The sequence below is a fragment of the Lactuca virosa genome, chromosome 9 (genome assembly GCF_052849685.1).
Source record: "Lactuca virosa cultivar CGN04683 chromosome 9, Lactuca_virosa_CGN04683_v6, whole genome shotgun sequence".
In the NCBI taxonomy this organism is placed as follows: Eukaryota; Viridiplantae; Streptophyta; class Magnoliopsida; order Asterales; family Asteraceae; genus Lactuca; species Lactuca virosa.
In genome coordinates, this window is record NC_136434.1 from 250,654,182 (window position 1) to 250,671,509 (window position 17,328).

Sequence of the window (17,328 nt, forward strand, 5' to 3'; positions counted from 1 at the left end):
TGCAACCTTTCTAAGGTATAAAGCTTGCAACTTTACCCCTCTATCATATAAATCTAGATTTTGATGTCTTTATGAAGCTTTTGGTCTCAAAATGTTAGATCTTGAGCATGGCATGTTCTTGACCATTAAGTTGTCCTTTCAGACCCTAGGAGGGGTCTTAAGTCATAAAAATGAAGTCCAAATGGTTGATTTTGTCCCATGCATGTTATGGAGGGTCTTAAGACGTTAAGATGTTGGGTTTTTATGGGTTAATCACTTATGAGCATGCAAGGTCATAAATTTTCATGACATTTTGACCTTGGATCTGCATTTGGACATGTTAAGACGTTGTATTAAGCTCATAATGGGATAAAAAGGAAGTCTAGGGGTTACGTCGTGCGTACCTGGGAGTACGCCCAACGTACACGGTCAACAGTCCCGTTTTTGGTCAAGAGGAGGAGTACGCCCATCGTACCTCCAGAGTACGTCCAACGTACGCTTGCTAAGTTGACTCGGCTGGGTTGACTCGGTTGGGTTGACTCAGTTGATTTATGGATTTTGACAAATTTTATTTTGAATTTGACCAAGTTTGACCTTAAGGGTATTTTGGGATTTTAATGGAAATTGGTCATTTGGTTGGAATAGGTGTCGGTTAGAGAGCTGAGATTCGGAGTCGAGACCTCACCAGCTTTTGTCCAGTTTGTGAGGTGAGTTTTCCTCACTGTACTTACGGGTCGAAGGCACCAAGGGTATCCTTTTGGATTTGATATCCTTTTATGTATGTTATCATGATGTGGTGATCTGTTAGATCAGTATCCTGGTATATAAGATGATGTGATGCTTAGTGAGCTATAGATCTGCCTGACTGTCTGTAGATTGTTATTATATGTTATATGTTATATGTGCACATATTTGGTCGGTGGTTGAGGCTTTACTGCTTTGTGCGTAAGCCAACAGGCTGGGGGCATACCAACCCGATAGTTAATTGGTCCCAAGGGTATTCCATCCCGAGGATGACATGAGTTGTTGTAGATTGGCATTCCAACCCGATGGTTGATGGGCATGGGGTATTCCAACCAAATGGTTGACTGGACAAATAGTATATTGGCATTCCAACCTGATGGTTGATTGGGCCTGGGGTATTCCAAAGCGCTGGTTGATTGGACCCGACATGCTGTTATTGTATATGTTATCTGTTTATGTGTTGGTACTTTGGGGGATCTAGCTAAGCGTTGTCTTACAATTGTGGGTTATGTTTCAGGTACTTCGGATGACCACGAAGGCGTGGCTGTACACATCCTCTTGTTTATGACTTATGATTTTGGGAGACTCTGATGTTCGAAAATGTTTTGAAAACTATGTTTGTAAACAATTTGTGAATTTAGGTTGGTTTTAAAAAGTTTAAATTTTTTGTGATTTATATGGGTGTTAAACGGAGGATACAAACTTCTCCGATGAATATCCTTGTTCCAAGGAACTCTCCACCACCAAGATTCCCAACACAACGTTCATTACTACGGGTCTACGACCATGGATATGTCAACTCAGAAATTAGGGTTTTGAAGAGGATAAGGAAACTATACAGTATTTTGTAGGGGGGTTATCTCAGGAGTTACGACGTTACTTTACATCACTGATTCAGAACGCGGTACCGATATTGGTTGCAGGAGTTGTAGACTTGGGAAACCAAGTTCATGTCTCTAGGGATGAGATTGGAGGTGTGGTGGAGAACATGGTACATATGACAAAGAGAACAAATTATCTGGAATGTTAATGTTTGGTAAATGAGGCAGCGATCAGAGTTGCTTATCGTCGTCTTGGCTCTGTTCGCCAGGACCAAGTGATTCGGGGAGTTTAGATAACAGAGATGCAAAAGTAGAGACAGGAAGCAAACCTAAGGGTCGAGGCAGCCAAAGTTATGACACATTCAACAGAGTTGAGAACTCTTGATCCGCAGTCTCAAATTGATAACATTGTTGATCTACTAGGCATTGTTGTCTGTCGATGGTAAATTAGTGAGGATTAGGGTTGCCTGTGGGTGACGGGTTAGGGATTTTTGGAAAAGTAGGCAAGTGTATAGATCCTTGTCGACTTCTTTTAGGCATAGTTAATTGTAAATTTTTAATTATTAACTTTTCCATCCTTGAACTCCCCACATATTTTTGGGGAAGTCTTTTGGTTAGGACAATATGAAATGTAATTTGAAACGAATAAGATACATATGAAAATATGTTTTGAAAAATAATTTCTATTTGAAATTTACACACTTGTAAATTGTTTTATCTTAGGATTTTATTGAGTATTGTACATTACTCAGGGCATTATATTTGGATTTTATTGAGTAGGGCATTATACTTGGATTTTATTGAGTAGGGCATATTACTAAGGGCAATTATACTAGGATTTAGGAAACAATAAATAAAAAACAACTCTAAGTATTTGAAAATATTAGAGAAATTTATCCCATTATAAAAATAAGGAATTTTCTTTTGAAAAACTTCAGAGAAGTTCACAACAACTGTTATAACAGCTTAGTCATTGGTACTTATGTATAATGAATCATTAAAATGATTCATAGTTTTTATACTCTCTATTGTTGATTATAATAGGATTGATTCATGCTTCCAAGTACAATAAGTAAACGACTCCCCACTAGTCCAACTCCCACCGACACACTAATAGTAACACCAAGGACCAGACCACGAACCAGAGGTAGACCTGCCAGAGAACCAACCCCACCAGTAGAATCAGAATCAACATTTACTTTAAGTTCATTAGTAGTTTAGCAGCTAATCGGACAACAAGTCACTAAAGATCTGGAAAACCATGGAATAATAAGGAGTACAACACTATGTGATGGTGGTGGTAATGGTGGAAATAGAGGTGGAGGTGGTAGCAGTTCACATAGTGATAATAAAGGAAACCCAAGGTCTTGTACTTACAAAGACTTTATGAACAACACACCTCGCTTCTTCTATGGAAATGAAGGGGTAGTGAGAGTGACCCGTTGGATAGAAAGAATGATATATGTATTCCATATCAGCTCTTATGCCAGGACTGTAAGGTGCAATTCGCCACTTGCACGTTCATGGATGCGGAACTTGTAACATCCCAAAAATCAAGATAAAATTTTCATTTCTCAAAACCAACCAAAAACAATAAATATTTACAAAACATAGTTTCCAAAGTGTCAAAATCACAAATAACAGTATCCCAAAATCAAATCTTAAAAGCTGAAGGATGTGCACGATCAAGCCTTCGCCTTGACCCGATCAACTGAAGTACATGAAACATAAAACTTAAATTGTAAGCCAAAGCTTACTGAGTTCCCCAAAATACCACACACAACGAAACAAATATACAAAATGCATGATGGGTCTACAGTCTCCCGACTGGATTACCCTGGCCCACAACCTCCTATTTGGATTGCCACTCTGGAACACAATCTCCCGTTTGGATTTCCCCTGGCCCACATTCTCCTGATTGGATTGCCACCGGGTTTGTTGGTCGACAGCACAAAGCAGTGCGACCTCAACCCAAACCACACTATGGCGACATATGCAAAAGATAAATATATAAAAGTAAATAGACAAACATGCATATCTCATCAGATCACTACTACATAACAACATCCTAAACCAGGATACATAAACTACTAGGCCGACATTGGTGCCTTCGACGCACAAGCATAGTGAGAAAGACTCACCTCACAGTATGAAAAGATAGTAGAAAAGAACGTTGCTCTAAATGCCATATCTACAGGTCACCTATACAACAAACAGTGACCTAGACCCAAACTACAACTCAAAACACCCAAAATGCCCCTAGGTCAAACTTGGTCAAACCCCAGGTCAAAGGTCAAAGTCAGAAAGTCAAAAAGTCAAGGATAGTCAATGTAGGCTGAGTATGCCCGTCATACTCGACTACTACATTGAGCCTAGTCGAGACTCTCAGACAGCGGTTGTGCGATGCACTGATTTTGACTCTGTCCGAGGGAGTAGATGACTTTGTGGTGTACTGTGATGCGTCGATTGCGGGCATCGGTGCAGTTCTGATGCAGAGGGGTCATGTGATAGCTTACACATCGAGGTAGCTGACGCCTCACGAGGCTAACTATCTGATGCATGATTTAGAGTTGGGGGTTGTGGTATTCGCCCTCAAGATTTGGCGGAATTACCTCTACGGGGTCCGTTGTACCATCTACATGGATCACAAGAGTTTGAGGTACCTCATGGATCAGCCGAATCTGAACATGAGGCAGCGTCGGTGGTTAGATGTGGTAAAGGATTATGATTGTGAGATCCTCTACCACCCGGGCAAGACCAATATGGTGGCCGACGCCCTGAGCCGCAAGGTGGTAGTGGCTCCGATTGGAGACATATGTTTGAGGATGACTGTGATCACTCCACTTTTGGAGCATATTAGGGAGGCACAGGTTGAGGGCCTGAAGGAAGAGCGCCAGAAGAGTGAGAGGATTGTAGGTCGGGTGGCCTCGTTTGATTATGGTAGACGAGGGTTGCTGACCCTGCCTTGGAGGGTCTGGGTTCCGCACTGGGGCGGAGTACGGCAGGTTCTGATGGATGAGGCCCATAAGTGAAGGTTCTCCATCCATCCTGGGGTGACGAAGATGTATCGAGATCTTCGCCCTGATTATTGGTGGCCCTGCATGAAGCAGGACATAGCATGGTATGTGGAGAGGTGCTTGACCTGCAGGAAGGTCAAGAATGAGCACCAGAGACCACACGAAAAGATGCAACCGCAAGACATTCCCGTATGGAAATGGGAGGATATCACCATGGATTTCATTACCAAGCTTCCCAGGACCGCACGTGGAGTAGATTCGATATGGGTCATCGTGGATCAGTTGACCAAGAGCACTCCATTTATCCCAATCCAGGAGAGCATATCGGCCGAGAAGTTGGCTGAGATTTATGTGCGTGAGATAATGGCATGACATGGGGTGCCTGTCTCGGTGGTGTCAGACCGAGATGTCTGTTTCACTTCTAGATTTTGGAGGCGGTTTCACGAGGAGATGGGTACTCGTCTCCACTTCAGCACCGCTTTCCACCCTCAGACAGACGAACAGAGTGAGAGGACGATACAAAATCTCGAGGACATGCTACGCGCATGTGTTTTGGATTTTGGTGGCAGTTGGGATACGTATCTTCCGTTAGCGGAATTTTCGTATAACAACAGTTACCACGCTAGCATAGACTGACCTCCCTTTGAGATGCTCTGTGGGAGGAAGTGTAGGACCCCAATCTGTTGGGGTGAGGTCGGTCAGAGTGTCATGGGGAGTACTGAAGTAGTACTCAAGACTACAGAGCAGATCCAGCAGGTCCGGAGCAGGCTTCAGAATGCTCATAGTCGGCAGAAGAGGTACGCCGACAAGAGGCGTTCAGATTTAGAGTTCCAGGTGGGCGATATGGTCCTCCTGAAGGTGTCACACGGGAAGGGTGTCATTCGGTTCCAGAAACGGGGCAAGTTGGGCCCCAGGTACATCTGTCCGTTTAGGGTTTTGGCCCGGGTGGGTCGGGTTGCTTACCGGTTAGACCTTCCAGCAGAGCTCATCTAGATCCACAGCACTATCCACGTTTATCAGTTGCGGAAGTTCTTAGTGGATGATTCAATAGTGGTCCCCTTTGAGGATATTCAGGTTGATGACAGCCTGAACTACATTGAGCGACCTGTAGCTATCCTTGACAAGAAGTCGAAGAATTTGAGGAACAAGAGAGTGGAGTTGGTAAAGGTGCAATGGCAGCACCGCAAAGGTTCAGAGTGGACTTGGGAGCCCGAGGAGGAGATGAGGGAGCACTACCCAGAGTTGTTTTCAGATGCAGAAAACTTCGAGGATGAAGTCTAAGACAAGTGGGGGAGAATTGTAACGCCTGGTTCCTGGTATGCATTTAACTTTATTATTTATTCATTTTGGAAGGGCTACTCGACGAGTTGGTGGCCTTAACTCGTCGAGTAGAAGGAAGAATATACGTGAGTTTTAGATGAGCTACTCGACGAGTCGAAGTCCTGACTCGACGAGTAGGACAGGCTGGATGAAATCCAAATCTTTAGGGCTTGCACCCTATTTAAGCATCATATCTGGCCTCCATCCCATCATCCATCACCTCCAAACCCTAATCTCGAAACCCTAATCAACCTTGAGTGATCTTGAGCTATTTCTTTGCCATTGTTGTGATTTAAAGCTAGAAGAAGGAAGCAAAGGCTTGGAGTTGTAGAAGGAAGGTTGAAGATCCAGAGCTAAGGACTCATTTCTGTCTTGATAGAGGTATAAAGCTTATACCTTGGCTGTTATTCACTTAGATCTCCTTCTTAGCTTGTATGTTGTCATTTTGGGCCATTTCCAAGGTCATTCCGATATTTGAACTCTTGGGGATAAAAGGACTTCAGATCTGGGCACTCTTGAGCTTTAGAAGCTCAATGTTGCCACCTTTATTCAACCATGGCCCTATTCTATGACTTAGACCTTCATTTAGGCTTGTATTGGGTGTTTTAGCTTCATAACACCATGCATGAACGTAAAGTTAGCAACTTTACGTTTAATGCTAGTCTAAGGGGTCCAGATCTATGAGTTAGAAGCATTGGAATGGATTAGAATCGACTGAACGGATATGTCACATGGAGGACTCGAAAAGAGTTTTTCTTGGACTCGGTGAGTCGGGTCGTGAACCTTAACCTCTTTTCTGGTTGAGAGTGAAACCATTGAGTTTAGGAGATGACTCAGTGAGTTGAACAAGATTAGGACCCGGAAGCTGAAAACTCGATGAGTTAAAGTCGATATGTCCCGATGTTATGACAGGAAGAATTCGACGAGTCGGGTAAGGGACCCGACGAGTTGACTTCGTTGACCACGGATCTGAGTAGTACGTGAACTCACCGAGTTGGGAGATGACTCGACGAGTTGGGGTTGACTGGGAGTTTACCTTAAATTTGACTTTGACCAGGATGTTGACTTTGACTAGGGGTAAATGGTCATTTTACCCTGAGAAGGATTATCAGATTTTGACTAAGTATTATTGTGATATTGATAGCCGGGGAGTCGTTGGAGCAGCTAAGGCCACAATGCTGACCCGTTTAGATGTTAGTAGTTCCGGGCTATGGCCCGATGCCGGGCATGGCCCGATGTAGGTTATATGATTTCTGGATTATGATCCGATGTCGGGGTGGTCCCGAGGAATGTTTATGTATGCTTGATGTCTTTGTGATTCTTGCATGTTATGTGTTATGTGTTCCGAGCTTCGGTCTGATGTCGGGGCAAGCCCGATGTATGTTAGTCTATATGTTATGTGTTACTTGTTCCGGAGTTCGGTCTGATGCCGGGGCAAGCCCGATGAATGTTTATATGCTCATGTTATATGCTTATGTTAGTTGTTATGCTATGTTGTATGTATGCCGGGGCAAGCCCGATGCCGGACGGGGTCCGATGCCCGATGCGGTCAGATACCAGGCAAGGCCCGATGCCAGGTAACTCGATGCCGGGTTCGTCCCGATGTAGCTGGGCGGTTTCCCAAGGTTATGTTATATGTTATGTGTATGGTATGTGGTAGTTTGGGGAGACTCACGAAGCTTCGTGCTTACAGTTTTCAGTTTTGGTTTCAAGTACTTCCACTAGCAAGGGGAAGGGATCGAGATGATCGCATGGCACACACCACGGTTTCAGCTTGGGATTGTTTAGACTCTGATATTTTCTCATATGATTTGCTACAGTATTTGACATGATGTTTTGAGATACACGATTTATGATTTTCTTTATGATGATGGATGACCTATGGTTTTATTATAAATGATTTTAAAAACAAAATTTTTGGACTGTGTTTTTGGGATGTTTCAAAGTAATTAATTAATCAAGATTCAGAATTTATACCTCCAAAGGGTGCTTGAGGGTGAAACATTTCTGGATCCAAGATGCCTTAAGCTTCCAAGATGATTTCCCTTCCTTCTTCTTCCTTTAAGAACAACAAAAATGCACTCTCAAGCTCAAAAAGACTCATATAAAGGATTAGGGGTTGCAAGCAATGATTTTGGGAGATGGAGGATGATGAGGGAGAAGGTCTTAAGAAGTTAATGATGCTTAAATAGGGTTCAACCCCTAAAAATTAGGGATTGCTCCCTAGCCATGTACGCCCTGTATACGTTTGAGTATGCCCATCGTTCTCAACAGATGACGCGTCCCTTTATAAAGGGGACAAGGGACCAATTTTGCAACGAAATTTCATACCAAGGGTAGAAATGGAAAATACATGAACAATGAGTGTTACAATTCTCCCCCACTTGAATCAGACTTGTTTCTCAAAGTACAATGCTGTGAATAACTCAAGATAGTGCTGTTGCATCTCTGCCTCAGGTTCTCAAGTCCATTCGGAACCCTTCCAATAATGCCACTGAACTTTGACCAATGGAACCACCTTCGTCTTCTTATCCAAAATCGTAACTGGTCTCTAAACATAATTCAGACGATCATCAACCTAAATATCATCCAAAGGAACTACTGCTGAATCATAAACCACACACTTCCAAAGCTAAGAAACATGGAAGGTGTTGTGGATCTGATTGAGCTCCTCAGGAAAATCCAACCGATAGGCTACTCTGCCTACCTTGGATAATACTCGAAACAACCCAATATATCGGGCCCCAACTTGCCCCTCTTCCTGAAGCGTATTACACCCTTCCAGGGTGATACCTTCAATAAAACTATATCGCCAACCTGGAACTCCAACTCAGATCGACGTCTGTCAGCATAACTCTTTTGCCGACTATGAGATGTCTGTAACCTCTGTCTGATCTGTTGAATAAGCTTTATCGTATGGAGAACTAACTCGGTCTTTCCCGTGACCTTTTGATCGACATCTCCCCAACAGACTGGGGTACGACACTTCCTTCCATAGAGAAGCTCAAATGGCGGTGCACCGATACTGGAGTGATAGTTGTTGTTGTAAGAAAACTTAGCAAAGGGAAGATATGAGTCTCAACTCCCAACGGAATCTATGACACATGCCCTCAACATATCCTCAAGTGTCTGAATGGTAGGCTCGCTCTAACCACCAGTCTGTGGATGATAAGCAGTGCTAAAGTGCAACCTCGTACCCAGTTCCTCGTGGATCCTCCACCTAAATCAAAAAGTGAAACGAACATCTCGATCGGATACATTGGAATCTGGAACACCATGTCGAGCGACAATCTCACACACATATACATCGGCCAATTTCTCGGCCGAGGAGCTCACCTGAATAGCTAAAAAGTGGGCACTCTTGGTCAAACGGTCCACTATAACCCATATTGCATCAAATCCCTTAGACGTCCGAGGTAATTTGGTGATGAATTCCATGGTGATCTGTTCTGTCACACCCCCAAACTAGAATGACGGAAACATTCGGGGGTGGATGACTTCATGTAGTATCATAACAGTTGAATATTTTTAAAGAAAGTAAACACAACCATTATAAATATAATTAAAAGATACATTGTTGTATGTGATACATGTCTCAAAAATAAATTAAAATATGATGATTTAATAAGTTTGAAAACTGACGCTTTAGCGTCCCTCCTCCAAAAGCTGATGTTTTACCTGTATTACTGAATCCCTGAGAACTACAAGTAGTTTTGAAAAAGTGTCAACAATTAAGTTGGTGAGTTTATAAGCGTTTTTGTACTAGAATTGTATGTCTTTTTGTATAAAATAACTGAGCTTGTTTCTAGAAAATCCAATATTTTCCATGTATGTGTGGTAGTTTGAAAAGTTCCAAAGACTGGAATGCATAAGAAATTTTCATACCTAAAATGGTGTAAGTAGGTTTACATATATGTATATATATAATCACTAATGCATTTGATAGCCCCGTAAATCAAAATGTTTTGATACTCCATGTGAGTTTTTATAACCATGCTAATGACCCACACTGCCTGTTACAAAGTTCTTCAGGCGTTGAAGTGTTATGACGTTTGTCACCCCAGACCTGCCGGTCTAACTGTAGCTAACAGTCTTGGTGCGGGATTGTCAATCCCGTATAGATCTATACACAAGTATCACGCTCTACCTACAAGAGATTATGGTTTATAATACAGGACTTGAAATGCGTACTTGAAAGTACGGTGAAGCCAAATGTCTCACAAAATTTAGTATCAATGGATTTACGAAATGAAAAGTCCATTTTCCTTGTAAATGTAAGTATTTCCTCTTTATAGTGTTTATAGTATGTAAAAAGTCGTGAATAACTCGTAAACTATACCTATTATAGTTTTTCGAAAATGTGTTCCATTAAAATGATAAAACTTGGAGTATTACTAACTTTGCATGTAAGGTGTGACATTAGTAGTAATATTGTTTAACATTAAACAAAAATGTAGAAGAAACATCTGAAACCCCATGTAACGATACATAAGCTTTTCTTGTGTTTCACTTGTATTCCCCCCCCCCCCTAAAGTATAGTAAAAACGTGAAAATAAAGGGGTATGAACTCACCTGGAAAGTGTGGTGATTTGAAGAAAAACGAGATTTTTCTCGGGCAACACTTCGACCGGAAAGTGGTAAGTTTTTCTGGAATCTCGGAGCTTCGGACCTTCGTCGGAACTTGGATACGGAACCGGGGCGTCGCGGTATCTTCGAAAGACTCGAAAGTGGAAAAATGGGGGAGAGATGGTGAAATTGTGCAAGAGAAGTCGGAACCCTCGCATCTTATTTATAGTGGGGCTGTCTGGCCTCGTACGCTGGGCGTACCTCGTCCGCAGCTCGTACGCTGGGCGTACCCTCGTATGCGGGGCGTACGTCAGCTGTGACGTCATCGGTCTCCGGTCTTCGGATGGGAAAGGAGTAGAGGGTATAGGGGCGATGTGGTCGATCCGAGGCCCTTCATCTGCGTACGCTGGGCGTACCCTCGTACGCGGGGCCTAATCCTTCGGATAAGCCTCGAAGTGTGTGCCTAAATCTTTGAAAATCCGTAACTTTCGCATACGAGCTCCGTTTTTGACCTTCTTTATATCCACGCGTAGGTGAGAATATACTCTACAACTCTCGTTTAGACTTCGTCGGCAAATTTTGAATTTATTTTGAATTATATAATTTTTAATAGGCCGGGACAGGAAATATCTGTTAAAAATTCATAACTTCTTCATCCGATGTCTGTTTTCGTCTGTCTTTATACCGTTGTACTACTATTGTCGAGATCTTCAATTGTCGTTTAGGTTGCGTCGGCTAAAAATCGTTTGATCTTTATTTCGAGTTTTTAGCTGTCTACTACTGTTCTGAAACTTAGAAAAATTATAACTTCCTCATACGAAGTCAGATTTGGACGTTCTTTTTATGTTCGCTCACGGTTTGTTATTATCTACGACTTTTGTTTAGATACTTGCTTGGAATATCGGTTTGTCACATCATCCCCCCGTTAGAGGGAATTTCGTCCCGAAATTAATTGTACATTAAGTATTTGTGGACTAGAGAAAAGATGCGGGTATTTTTGTTTCATTTGATTTGCGCGCTCCTAGGTGTATTCAGGTCCTCGCTTGGCATTCCAACAGACCTTCACAATGGGTATGCGACTTTGTTTTGTTCTTTTAATTTCCCGATCCATGATTTCTATAGGCTCTTCTACGAAGTGGAGACTCTCGTTGATTTCAATTTCGTCCAGAGGGACAAAGAGGGTCTCATCGGACAGGCATTTCTTTAGGTTTGACACGTGAAAGGTAGGGTGTACGTTATTGAGTTCCTGCGGTAATCGAAGTTTGTATGCTACTGGGCCAATCCTGGCAAGGATCTTGAAGGGTCCGATATACCTTGGGTTTAGTTTCCCACATTTTCCAAAACGTATTAATCCCTTCCAGGGGGAGACTTTCAATAGTACTCGGTCCCCAACCTGGAATTCCAAGGGTCTCCGCCGTTTGTCCGCATAACTCTTTTGTCTGTCTCTTGAAGCTTTTAGTCGTTCTCGGATTTGGACAATCTTCTCGGTAGTTTCCCTTATGATTTCCGGGCCAGTGAGAGTGCTGTCAAGTACTTGTCCTCTAGCTAGTTGCGTGTCACCCACTTCAGCCCATCACAAAGGTGATCTGCACTTACGGCCATAGAGGGCTTCAAATGGAGCAACCTTGATGCTAGTGTGATAGCTATTGTTGTACGAGAACTCAACCAATGGTAAATGGGTATCCCAAGCCTTACCAAAATCGATCACACAAGCTCTTAGCATATCTTCCAAGGTTTGAATGGTTCTCTCGCTCTGGCCGTCGGTTTGTGGGTGGTAGGCGGTACTCATGTCTAGCCTCGTTCCTAGAGATTTTTGTAGTGACTGCCAGAACCTCGAGGTGAATCTACTATCTCGGTCCGAGATAATGGATATTTGTACACCATGCATTCGTACAATCTCCCTGATGTATGTTCTAGTCAGTTTCTCCAGCTTGTCCGTTTCCTTTATTGGTAGGAAGTGTGCGGATTTGGTTAACCTGTCGACGATCACCCAGATAGTGTCAAGTCCACTCACTGTCTTGGGTAACTTGGTTATGAAATCCATGGTTATCCGCTCCCACTTCCACTCGGGTATTTCCGGTTGTTGCAACAATCCCGAGGGCTTTTGGTACTCTACCTTGACCTTGGCGCAAGTCAAACATTTGCCTACATAGGTAGCGATTTCGGCTTTCATGTTTGTCCACCAATACAGTTTCTTGAGATCCAAATACATCTTGTCTGAACCGTGATGTACGGAGTATCGAGTCTTATGGGCCTCATTCATGACAACATCTTTGAATCCGCCAAACTTTGGCGTCCAGATCCGATTCACGAAGTAACGAACTCCGTTATCCTTGACTTCAAGATTCTTATCCATTCCTCTTAAGGCTTCACCCGCCACATTTTCGGATTTCAAGGCTTCTAATTGAGCTTCCTTGATTTGTGTGGATAGGTTTGAATGGATCGTCATGGTTAAGGATTTCACTCGGTGGCCCGAGTATTCCTTTCGGCTGAGGGCATCAGCTACTACATTAGCTTTTCCAGGATGATAACGAATTTTGCATTCGTAATCGTTTAGTAGTTCTACCCATCGTCTTTGCCTCATGTTGAGTTCCTTTTGATTGAGGATGTGCTGAAGGCTCTTATGATCGCTGAAGATTGTACATTTCGTGCCGTAGAGATAGTGTCTCCAGATCTTTAGAGCGAAAACGACTGCTCCCAGTTCGAGATCGTGCGTAGTGTAGTTGACCTCGTGCGTCTTGAGTTGTCTCGAGGCGTATGCGATGACCTTTCCTCGTTGCATAAGAACACATCCAAGACCTTGGTTTGACGCATCACAGTAGACCACAAAGTCTTCTGTTCCTTCCGGGAAAGACAATATAGGTGCGCTGCATAGAGCTCGCTTCAGTGTTTGGAACGCATTGTCTTGTTTTTCTCCCCAACTGAAGGTTACGCCCTTCTGAGTCAGGGTGGTAAGTGGTTTAGCAATCTTTGAAAAGTTTTGTATGAACCTTCGGTAATACCCAGCAAGGCCCAAGAATTGTCGGATTTCCGTTGGAGTCCTTGGAGTTGACCAGTTCTCGATTGCCTTGATTTTGGAAGGGTCCGCGTGTATCCCTTCCTTGCTGACCACGTGACCTAGGAAATCTACTTTCCGAATCCAAAATTCGCACTTTGAGAATTTCGCGTATAGCTTCTCTATCCTTAATGTTTCCAAGACCTGTCGGAGGTGTTGGCTATGTTCCTCTTTGCTCCTCGAATAGATGAGTATATCATCTATGAACACGATCACAAATTTGTCCAGGAAAGGAAGACATACTCGGTTCATCAAGTCCATAAACACCGCCGGTGCGTTTGTCAATCCGAAGGGCATCACTACAAACTCGTAGTGACCACAGCGAGTTCGGAATGCCGTTTTGGGAACGTCTCCTTCCAGGACTCGCAACTGGTGATACCCAGATCTTAAATCGATCTTTGAGAAGTAGCTCGCTCCTTGTAGTTGGTCGAACAGATTGTCTATGCGGGGTATGGGATATCGGTTCTTGATCGTGAGCTTGTTCAGTTCCCGGTAATCGATGCACATACGAAAAGATCCATCCTTCTTCTTTACGAACAGAACCGGTGCTCCCCAAGGTGAGAAGCTCGGCCTGATGAATCCTTTACTGAGAAGTTCATTCAGCTGGCTGGATAATTCCTGCATTTCTGCCGGTGCTAGACGGTACGACGATTTTGCTACTGGGGTAGCCCCGGGAATCAAGTCGATTCTGAACTCGACTTGACGTTTTGGTGGAACTCCTGGAAGATCTTCATGGAAAATGTCGGGGAAGTTTCAGACTTCCGGAATGTCTTTAATGTCTTTCGTTTCTTGTTTCTTATCTACTACGTGGGCTAGGAAGGCATGATATTCCTTACGCAGATATTTTCGGGCTTTGACGCAAGAGATGATTTGTAAATTGGTATCGGGTTTGTCACCATAAATGACAAGAGTTTCGCCACTTGGCAGATTAAGGCGAACGACCCTCTCGTGACACAGTGTATCGGCATGGTGAAGGCTTAACTAATCCATACCGATGATGACATCAAAGCTTCTTATAGTGATCGGCATTAGATCGATTTGGAAAAAGTGTTCATTTAGAGCTAGTGTGCAGCCTACATACAAATCGTTTGTGCTTTCTGTTTTACCGTTTCCCATTTCTACTGTAAATATCTTATTGAGTGCTTGGGGTTCTTGATTAAGTAAGTGTTTGAACTTATGGCTCACGAAGCTTCTCTCCGCACCACAGTCAAAGAGTATGCATGCATAAATGTTGTTGAGGAGAAACGTACCCGTAACCACCGTGGGATCGGCTATTGCTTCGTTCTGTCCTATTGCCAGCACTCTTCCTATGCTGCCAGCATTCTTTGCCTTAGGGCAATCCCTCTTGTAGTGCCCAGTTTCCCCACACCCATAGCATGCCTGGCTTACTCCGGCATCAGGAACTTGGGTGATTGGTCGCGCTGGTGCCTTACAGAAACAGGCAGTGTGCGCTTTCCTGTCGCAGTTTTTACAGTGCATCTCCCGGCAATTTCCGTTGTGATGGTAATTGCATTTGTCACAGTTTGGTAGGTTCCCAACATATTTCTTTGCCGGCGTAGGGGTAACAGGAACAGCAGTGGGGGCAGTAGCGGCATGGACTGCCACTATTTGTTGTTTCTTGGAAGATTCTTGTGAAGATTGACTCTTCCTCTTATTCCAAAACTTCTTCTTATTGTTGTTGTTGGCATTGTTGTTATTGTTGTTGCTTCCTCTGGTTGGTTCTGGGACGATGGTCATGACGTCTTGGCAGATTCCATGGTCAACAAGGGACTGTGCCAGTTGTTTGGCACTATCAAACGTAACCGGCTTGGAAGCTAGCACACTCCCTCGAAGCTGGGTGACAGTCCCCAGATATACCTTTCTATCTTCTTGCTCTATAGCACCATCATCCCCGGGCAAAGTATTGCCAAGTCACTAAACCTATTCGTATAGGTTGTGATGTCCGAGCCCACCATAGAAAGGCCCTAAAGCTCCTGTTCAAGCTTCTGAATCTCGCCCCTTGGGCAGTACTATTGCATTAGCATTTGCTTCAGGTTCTCCCAACCCATGGAGTTAGCCACTACCAGAGTTAGTGACTTGACGTGGCCATTCCACCACGTTAGGGCTCGTTCAGAGAAAGTACAGGCAACAAATTTTACTTTGCTCCCTTTTGGGCATGACCAGATCTCGAATACGTCTTCCGTTTTCTCTATCCATTGGGATAGAGCCATTACTCCCCCAGTTCCATTAAAGGGTATGGGTTTGCTGTTGGTAAAGTCCTTGTAAGTACATTCCCCGGAACGACCCTGGTTTTGGCCATTTGTAGAGCTATTTATTCCTCCTCATGATCCGTTGTAACTCATTTGTGCCATTGCTGCGGTTACAGCAGCCGTTACAGCAGCCTGAAAGGTAGCAACATCCATTGATGGAGGTGGTGGTGGTGGAGGTGGTGTTGGTGCTCCTGTAGTAATGAAGCGCCGGGGATTCCTTCTTGGCGGCATGATTCTGCCATAAGTTAAGAGACGAATTCTTGATAAGTCTTCAGAAATGATTATGGAAAGTCTTAGTATTATCTGTTTTGCGTTCCGAACATTACCGAATTTTGTAAGTTAATGGAAACTTACAATAATAAGTGTATGATTTCCTTAGTATTTTAATATCTTAATGGAATACTCAAAGAAATAATAAATGCGTGTCAATCTCATTGATATTAATATTAGATACAACGATCAGGAAAATTTGACTTTACTTAGGTCTAGGGTATATCAATGAAAGCGGGAAAAATTTGACAGCATTTAGACCTTCGAATTGTGTACTCACAATCCGTCGCGTTTACATTTATAAAAGAAAGAATATCACCAACGCTTACTCGATAAGTATATACATAGTGCCAGAAGTATGCGCTCTACTCTGAGCGGGTGGTACACTGCAGACCATGGTATGTGGTTATGGAAGTCTGAGCTCGGGCTACTTGACATTCAGCTTCGGTGACGCGCTTTTCCATTGCGGCTTGGCTTTTACGGAATTCCCTCACTTCAGCCCTAGCTGTTGGATAAGGTGTCTAAGTCCATAACTATTTCTGGTATGTACTTGACCCGACCCGGCATGGTCCATTTGGGTTGCATGGCACCATGCAATTGGATAAACTAAAATGAGAGAAATAACACTTATGGTTTATTAATATATTATAAGTTCTAATATATTAATAGTATTATTTAATTAGTATTGATCAAGAATTAATCTAGAATTAATTAAGTGATCAAAAGATAACTAATTAAATATATGGGTAGATTATGTAAATCTTCCATATCTTATATAGTGGGCTAAGAGGCTCCATGGATTATCAAGTTGGGTTCCACCCATAGGATGCTCCATGGATGCTCCATGGGAGTTACAAACCCATGGGTCATGGAAATGAAGAGTCATGACACATTAGGGTTTACATGGTGTAACCCTAGATGTGTCAACACTATATAAGAAACCCATTCTCCACCAAACTTGGCTACACATAAGAAACAAGAGGGCTAGGCCGATTTTAGAAGTGTGTATTCTCTCTAAAGTCATTCCAAAAGCATTTGGTGTTGTGTGAAGCATTTGAGGCATCACACTTGGGGTGCTAGGCTCACAAGGTTTCAAGGATCATAAGCAACAACAAGGTAAGTTATTCTATCTTTCATGCAAGTTAAAATTTGTTCCCCGTATATGCTAGATAGGAATATAACCTTGGAATTCAACTTTGCATGATAATTAGACAAACATAGATCCAAGGTTATTAGGGTTGCATGTACACTTAGGAAGTGTTAGAATGCTCAAAACCCATCAGTGGTTTGTTGTTGTTGTTTTTTTT